Source organism: Leiobunum rupestre, chromosome 10, assembly GCF_980474605.1.
Source record: "Leiobunum rupestre chromosome 10, qqLeiRupe1.1.hap1, whole genome shotgun sequence".
NCBI classification, from domain to species: Eukaryota; Metazoa; Arthropoda; class Arachnida; order Opiliones; family Sclerosomatidae; genus Leiobunum; species Leiobunum rupestre.
In genome coordinates this window covers 56,853,550-56,862,653 of record NC_143393.1, presented here as the reverse complement: position 1 = coordinate 56,862,653, position 9,104 = coordinate 56,853,550, and the positions used below count along the sequence as shown (strand labels likewise).

Sequence of the window (9,104 nt, the reverse complement as noted above, 5' to 3'; positions counted from 1 at the left end):
TACGAGATTGGAAATCAACTTGTAACCTTCGCTTTATAGCCTTGACAAATGTGTCCCCACCCAAAATACTTAAAATATGATAAAAACTATTTCTATAAATAATAATGGTTTTCACATTTAAAAGCCAAACGATATGTGTAAGCGCAACACGTCTCAAAAGTCGAGCTCTTTAAAAGTTAAAAAAAATGAAATTGTTTATGCGAAAACCAGAATTTAAATGCAAATCTAGCGCCGACCATCCGTGTTATTTTGAACCATAATGCCGTAAACACGCTTTTACTTATTTTGATAGTTCAAAGTTTAGTGTGGAATGCTGGGTTTGTCAAGAGCCATGTCTAGACAAAACAATTTGTAAACAACACTTGATGAATCATATGGCACGCCAAACCGGACAAAATTCGTTTCATTGGTTGCTGCCGTACTTTTTCGACTCTTCCGTACTTTTGTTTTGGTTTCTCCCTACTTTTTTCGACTCTTCCGTATATTTGTTGGTTCTCTCGTACGGTTTTCGTCTCTTCCGTACGGTTTTCGTCTCTTCCGTACTTAGAAAGCGTTTGCTATCCTACTTTGAAACCGGTTGTTACGGTACTTTAAAAAACGACTGCTACGGTACTTTGAAATCGGATGTTATGGTACTTTATAATCGCTTGTTACGGTACTTTGAAATTGGATATTACGGTACTTTGCAAAATGGGTTGTTATGGTACTTTGAAATTGGATATTATGGTACTTTGAAATTGGATGTTACGGTTCTTTGTAAGTGACTGTTATTGTAATTTGATTTATTCACAACCGAACGCACTTTCGACTTTTTAAACTAAAGTACCTGGAATGTTAACGCCTTAGCTATTGGCGGGGCGGAAATATTTGGTTATGTTCAATTGAACGAACCAGTGGCTTAGGGGCTGTTTATAAATTACGTAACCCAGAAAAGGTACTTTTTCGAACCTCCCTCACCCTCTCCCGAGGACAGATTTCATCCCCTATACTACCTTACAAATACCCCCCCTCCAATATAATAAAACCATTATCCTTCGAAGTATTGAATTTATTTAAAAATTAAGTGTATTGTTTGGCCTCTAGAAAGGTAATTACACTATTATTAATGAGAAAACAAGTATTAAATCGCGACTGTAAGCTAAATTCATTATAATGTAGAAATTGGCACATATCCCCCATATTTTCACATAACTTGTAAAAATGTAGTAAATAAAAAAGTGGTTTTTTATAAAGTCCGATTCACAAATGACTAGCAGGGAAACAAACATTTAAAGGATGCCATGTTTGGCTCGGCTTCAAAGCTATAGTGTTTCGCGCGCTTCGAGTTATTTTATTTTTAATCCTTTCACATAGCAGAATTAATGTAAAAAACTATTCGTCCCACCTAGAGGTCGGCGTTATCTGACCGTTACACACTTTTTTTGATTATCTATACAGAATTCTTTTTATTTTTAGTTAATTTAACCGTATTAAAATTTTTTTAATTAGTTTAAATATTAATTATTTAAACAATTTTAAACACCAACCAAATCAATAAAAATTAAAAAAATGCGACGTTTTCGATAATTTTTTCCCTATGGACCAAATACCGCCAAAAGAAAGCCTATTTGTCAGATGGCAAATAACATGATATAAAATGGGGAAAGTGGTTACGAATTATAGATAATGTTATGAAATAGCTTTAATCCCGAGGGGCAGTTCACTCCTCTTTTGGGCGCTCAATTAATCGCATTAAATTCGATTAAATGTATTAAATCGAGATAATCGTGATTAAATTTTTAATCCTTATTTAATCAAGAAAATATTTTAATACTGATTTAATCAAGATTTAATCAGCTAAATCATTATCTAATATTTTTATTCACGACTTAATCGGCTTAATCATGATCCCATATTATTATCACGATTTAATCACTTAATCATGATTAAAAAACCTGATGAGGAATTGAAAGCACTATTTTATTTTCAAGAATATTTTAAAAATAATAAAATTTAAATTTCCAACGAAGAGGTAACACCTAGTGAATAAAACCTATCTTGAATTAAACTTAAAATATGTTGTTTGTTATTATTTTTCGGACTTAAAATAGATATTTCAATTCTATCAAATTAAAGGCCCAGTTTTTCTTCTGCCTGTCCGACTTGAATTTTTGTTACCTGCAACACCCCCCTTGCATTTATACTTCCCGCAAAACATGATTTTAGCGAAGATTGAGCGTCGTACCTGCTTCTGCGACCGGGACATTTTCTGCCTGCCTGTTGGCACCCCGCTGCTCGCTGCTCGCTCGTCTATTCTTTCCGACCTCTCCCTCTTCACCGGACAGCCGGCGATTATAATATTACTACCGTCTTGTACTGCCAAGTGTAAAATACCGAATTCGTAGAATTGGAGTTATTAAACTCGTACCTCCTGTCACAATGGGATAAAGCGTCACTACCCTCGCCTTCGCTACTAGGTAACATGCGCCCGTATTTGGTTTATAATTCACCTACTTTGTCGACAGGGAAACCCTCACAGGAAACAAATTTGATAGAATTCAAATATCGGACGAAGAGTTATGGCGTTTTCCATTGGAGTCCTCTGAGCGCTCCTGGAGCGCTCCTAAATTTAAAACGTGTGCCATTGGGGAAAAAAGGAGGCACGTCTTCCATTGGCACTGTTGCTCCTTCGCGGATTGATCCGAGCTGACCCAACTCGAGGGACGGGGCAACCAAAAAAGAGTAATTTTTAAGGTGTTTTAAAAATGGCCGACAACAAATTGAGAGCTGCTTATCTTTTCCTTGAGTCATCAACTGACAGTTCTGATGATGATATTTTAGAATTACTAAAAGCTAAAATGAAAAGACCAAAGATAGTTGGGTACATTGGAAATGTTGTAATGAATATTCGGATGAAGAAGTTAGTAATTTGTTTAATAAGCCTTGTAAAGATGTAACATTAAATTTCAAGTAAACAATAGTTTGATGATTCTTATTGTTTTTATAAAGTTCAGAAGAAATTTCCGTTTGAATAGAAATACTTCGGACAGTATTATTGCTCGTTTTGAAGAATCGGTATTTTTTCCCAAAAATATAAGTCATGGTGACAGGGAACCTATTTCCGCAGAGACTCATGTATTATCTTTTCTTTGGACTTTTTTGTTGACATTGCGCCAACAGTAATTAAATTTCCAGCAACTCGGGAAGGAAAAAGAAATAGAAGAAGGTTTTAGGGAGGTGATTGATTATATATTTACATATTAGACCATATACGCGTACTATAAAGATACTGATATCAACTTCAGAATTAAGGTGGCTGGATTTCCCGGTGTTCTTGGGCGGATCGATGGCTGCTATATTAGTATAAGGACTCCCGCCCACAAAATTAAATCCACTTATACTAATAGGCACGACATGACTTCTATCACATTGCGATTCAAAGCGAAGGTTTCTTGATGTATTCACTGGAATGCCAAGTAAAATACATGACGCTAGAGTTATGAAACTGTCATTCATTGCAAAAAAGCTTCCCAATATATGTCAGAAAGATTACCACATCATTGGAGATGCTGCTTATCCACTAAGAGAATGGCTCCTGAAACCTTACCCTGATTCCATACCTTTAACTGAACTGCAAAAAATATATAATTATCGATTTGGTGCAACCAGGGTTTTGATATCACATGTCGAAACTAATTATGGCATGCTGCGTTCTACATAACTTATGTATAGAGTACGATGATGAATGGGGAGATGATCATAGTAATGGTGGAGATGATGGAATTCGAGATGATATGCGGGAATGCTATCCTGAAGAAATATTTTTAAGAGTAAAAAAGGCAAATTATTATAAACAATTCTCTTCATTCATTCAAACTTGGAAGAAACTACCATTCTACACTTTGAACATCTACAAGATGCTTTTTTCGCCAAATACCTGGCCTTTCCACTTTTGTCGGGCGTAGACGTCAGGAAACATTTCTTCGAAGGCGGCATCACGGAGGCATCGAGACTCTCACCCAGCAAACGCTTTCCCGCTACCAACTCGGCGCAAGGGCGATTAATGTTCCGAAAGGGCAGTCGCCGCTTCCAAATCAACATCGCAAAAACCACCCGGTCTTAAACTTCACGACTTTAGCCGTCGATGACGAGCCGCTCCCCTCACTAGCCAACCCCTCCGCTAACACACGCTGTTCCGGCGATGGAACAACCGAAGCCCCGATTCCCGAATAAATTAGTCCTTCGCCGCTAGTTACGTAAGCATGTCCAATACGGAAGAGCCCTCGGGATTAAAATATTCCACTTCGCCACCATCTCTCCAAGTCAAATTAAAATATTCCGAAATATCAGAAACTGCTTCTTCCGTATCTTGATCTTTTTTGTATAAGGGCTCTTTTAATCAATGGATATCCATACGGCACGAGCAGGCCTTTCTGGTTTCTGGCTGAACCGTTTTCGGCCACAAAACTTTTTCCGTATTGCAGCAGAGAAAGCGGCTAACACCACACTCCAAATTCACATCCATTGTTATATCCCTATCGATCATAGTGAAATTGAAAAAATCTTGAGGTACCGAGTTTTCGGTGGCAACATCGTCTACTATAAGTAGATCGGTCACAGGATGACTCCCATGGGCCAGGGCATTTTCAGTTTTTCCAAAATTGGTCGGTCCGATCAGGACCTGGCATTTCAATTTTAATCTCCAGCCCGGAACAGGGTTGACCGAAAAGTCGGCCAGCTTGAAATTCGACGTATCGGGCGCAGCGTATCTTTGCGAGAAATAGTCCACAAGCGACCGCTTCCCTTTAATAAATTGTGAGATTTTTTGCCTATCAATAAATGATAAAATATCAGATCATTAAATTTTAAACGTTGAAATTTCGGTCGGTTACCTTCGTCGGTCAGGTTCTCGTCAAGTGCGCCGAAACACAATTCTATTATTTCGACGTTCGAGTTTTCAGGCACGGAAATTTTCGAAATCTCCGGAAAAAGCCCTAGAACCGTTTGTTCTTCTTTTTGATTATCGGGCCTAAAATGACCTTGATAATCCCCTCGCCAAAATCATTTCTTCAAACGATGAACCATTTAAATTTCTTAATCAAAATGTTTAATACTTCTGCCCCTTTCGCCAACTGAAACTCTCCCATACCTATCTGAAACGATTAAAAAGACCGTTTAATTTCAAAAAGCAACGGAATTTAACACCTACTGAAACTATACAATAAAAACGACTTTCCCACATACTATAGAAAAACAAACAAATATACTTTTAAAAACCTCAATAAACCTTACTCGATAATAAAATTGAAACTTACTTAATTTCCTAACCACGGTGTCGAACTCCTTAATAGAACTACAGGGCGGCTGGGAAAAACACACCCGAACCCTCCGATCCCAGTAAACACAAATCGTCCCTGGGACGTCCCAGTATGGTCCATAGAGCCCAGCTTGGTCCCGTGCAAAATTCGTCCTACGGGACGAATAACGGACGTCCCATTTTAGTCCTCGTAGTACCAATTTCACGACATCCGATATTCAGCCCAATCGACGTCGCATGGATCTCCACTATTCGTCCGAAATGTTTCGTCCATCAATGCTATCTAGAGGTGCGTTTATCAGCAATTAATTAAAATTTGTTTCACCTCTATTTGTATTTGAGCTGATAATGATTAATGAACCACAAAATATTAATTTAACGTCAATTAGTCTTAAACCAAAACTACTTAATTATTTAAATAATTTTATCTGTTCTTAATTTTTATATATTTTTATATTATTAATTTCTTAATTTTTATTTCCATTATTTTCATTTGATGAATTATTTCTACAATCACAGCCAATTACTGCGAAAAAACTGTACTTAGTTGGCCGAGCTAAAGTCCTTTTAAAATATCTGGTAGCCCAGTTTGTAGTTTCTTTTGTACGACGCCATTACTCGATAGTTTGGAATCGGTCACCATAAAGTCCATCATGCGTGTATTTTATTAAAAAACTGTGATTTTTTAATGATTTTAATTCGATTTTTTAATGTGTCTTTTACAGAGGTAGGAAGAAAATATGTTTGATCAAAGTCTATTTTGACTCGTTACCTTTATGGAGTATTGATCTTCACTCTCACTGAATGGGGGACTTATAGCTCAAATGTGTTCCGTGAATAGTTTAGTGAATTTGTATTTCGAAAAGTAAGATTTGCAGTGTATTCTCCGAAAGTTAAGGAAGGTTCGCTGTTTTTAAAGGTCATTTTGGACCTGTACATGTTTCAATTTAACTTTTTAAGTTTATTATTCATTACTCTCACTGAACAGTTCGCCTAAAGCTTTATTTCATACTGTTATATTTTATATATTGAATTTGGAATTCCAAAAGTAAGATTTGCAGTGTATTCTCCGAAAGTTAGGGAAGGTTCGCTGTTTTTAAAGTTCATTTTGGACCTGTACATGTTTCAATTTAACTTTTTAAGTTTATTATTCATTACTCTCATTGAACGGTAGAGAAAGGTATGTCGGGCTGGTGAATGAGAATTTCATTCTCATTCACCAGAAGGACACAAAGCTGTTGCTTGGCTCCCGCCGTTCTTCCGCTCCTTTCCCCCATTGCGTTCCTCCCTTAATCACCAGAATTTCTAATCACCAGATTCTCTCTCGTTCACCCGCTTCTTTCCCCCATTGCTTTGATCCCTTCTAATCACCAGATTCTCTCTCGTTCACCAGCTGCTTTCCCCCACCCCCATTCACTGGATATTTTATCTCTCGTTCACTAGTTGCTTTCCCCCATCCCCATTCTCCAAAATTAGTTTTGCTCGTGCAGATATCTAGAGATTAGATTTTACCCGTTTGCTTATCGCTTCCAAACCCCTTAATTTCTAATCTCTAGGCAATAAAAACAAGAAATATACATTTCCAATTTTATTTTACTTTTAATTACATGATTGCGTAAAACAGGTTCTAATATTAGACCGACAATATAAATAACGCGTTTAAATCGCATTTTATCAATATAAAAAAATTAACTCGATCTTCGTAAGGAATATGTACAATTTCATTTTCTACCTCACCACGTCTGACCGGAATAGATATGAAATCGTCATCCTCCAGGGCCGCTGACCTTGGTGGTGCCGGGATCTCAAATTCTTGCGAAAGGTACTTTTTTCCGATGGTGAATTATCCCTCGACGTACAGTGTGGAAAGAATCTAGCATGTTCCCATTCTGGTACGTCTCCTCATTCCCAGTGTTCTAAGATTCCATGGCACTTGTAACATCGTACTTCATCGCCCCGCTGAATATAGTAGAATCCGGCTGCTGCGAGCTCTTCCTTAGTAACGTGTGGATTTCTCCAGTGACGAAAAGTTTCAAGTCGATACGCTTCGATGTCCATACTGTAAACTGATAGTTTCTATAAGCTATTGTCAACATTCTCAAGCCTAATTGGTTAAGCCTAATTTCAATAAATGTTTTTCTATTTATTTTGGTTAGAATCTAAGTCTATTTACTTAAATTTAAACATGGCCTAATTTCCCTCTACAGTAAAATAATAAAGTCACTTACTTTTACGGAAATCCTTAAGCCTTTGCCTGTAAATAGAGTCGAGAAGGTGGGGTACGGAGCGCGAAAATCTACGTGTCTCTTCTCGAGGAGGTCCAGGAACTAAAAGAACACTGAGTCGTATATCTAGAGATCAAATAACACTCGAAACTTCAAGTAAATCCTGATTTCTCATTGGCTGAAACCAATTGACGTCACGGGAGATTGTTAAATATAACCAAAAATAGAGGTTACTGCTCATCGTTTAGCGATAAAAAATTCGTCACGTGTTAAATTAGGCAAATTAGAATAGCTGAAAATACAATGCGCTTACTTCGCCCTAATTTACTTCTGATACAACTTTGACAAAAATTAATCCTGTTTCGGGGGCTCCCACAGGAGGAAATCTTAGAGACTATTAACTCAGCAGAATACACTATTTTAGCAATTGCATATAATCCTGGTTATTGTAATGGTTGATATATACTGAAATGATTATTGTTGGTTAGGAAAATAAAAGAATCGTGATAAAAGTTAATTTTTTATATTATAAAATAATAGGGATGATGAGTAGTATCCTACTGCTATGGATTTCGCCCTCACCGTCCCAGTATAATTGATGCTCTATGACTTGAAGAAGCATCCTTCGACGTCCCTTGGTCTCTCCCGCCTCAAGGCTAACAGAACAATACATAAAATTTTAACTTTAGTACAGTATAAATAATTCTTTAAATTTAATTTATTACCTTATTCTAAGTTCAAATTTAATTGACTCGTCGTTAGCGTTTGTAATAGAATCCCCTTGATCTCTTCTATTCTACATGAAGAAAATTAAAATCTTAGATTTTTTGTCCCAAAAGTTATTTAAATGTTAAAATAATATTTACCGCATTTTGATTTCTTTTTGAATGGTCCTGATCAGAATAATTTGTTCTAATTTTTTTACCCCGTTTTTATACATTTTTCCCACCCCACCAATTCTTACCCCCTATATCCTATCTCCTTCTTTTCCTTGATGAAATCTAAGTTAGAGAGTGTGGAATCTATTCAGTGTGTAAATAAATAAGTGGATAAAGTCGGTAAATTTTTCCATGGGTTAAATAGTGTTCGTAGATAATTAATTTCGTGAGACTGGGAATTTCCACCATCTTCCTCTTCGCGTACGTCACGAGAAGATGGTTTAGGTTCGTGCAAAGTCTAACAAATTTGCAGATAAGAGTCTGCATTGTAGTACGTTCTTGCAGAGGACTGGTTGTCTTAACGAAATTCTGGAAAAAAAGGGTAAGTGATTTTCAATAAAGAGTCTTTTTTGTTACGTTTTAAAGTATTTATTTATTAAGAGTGAAAAAAGTTACATAGGAAAAATTGTTTACAATTTGTTTTTTCGCGTACATGAGTTTATATTATTAAATAAAATGGTCGAGTCAAATTTCAATCTTTTTTATCATTACAAGGCCCAAAGCTAACTAAATCCCTGTTAAATTATCTAAGGCAATGTTTTTTTTCACCAATCTTATTTTGCGTGTGCTAAAGATATTTTGTTAATGACGGGTAGAAAACATCTTTCTATGGTTCAAGACGGTAACAGATTTCAATGACTTTTA

General features: G+C 36.5%; 1 long non-coding RNA gene across 1 annotated transcript in view; it reads right to left on the bottom strand.

Moving 5' to 3' along the window:
- Window positions 1-7,572: 7,572 nt before the first annotated feature.
- The window catches only part of LOC149926251 (uncharacterized), a 385,527-nt gene continuing 383,995 nt past the window's right edge, over window positions 7,573-9,104 (bottom strand). Inside the window, exon 5 of the long non-coding RNA XR_016476929.1 lies at window positions 7,573-7,647. This is a non-coding gene — a long non-coding RNA (uncharacterized LOC149926251). The remainder of the gene's footprint in view (window positions 7,648-9,104) is intronic.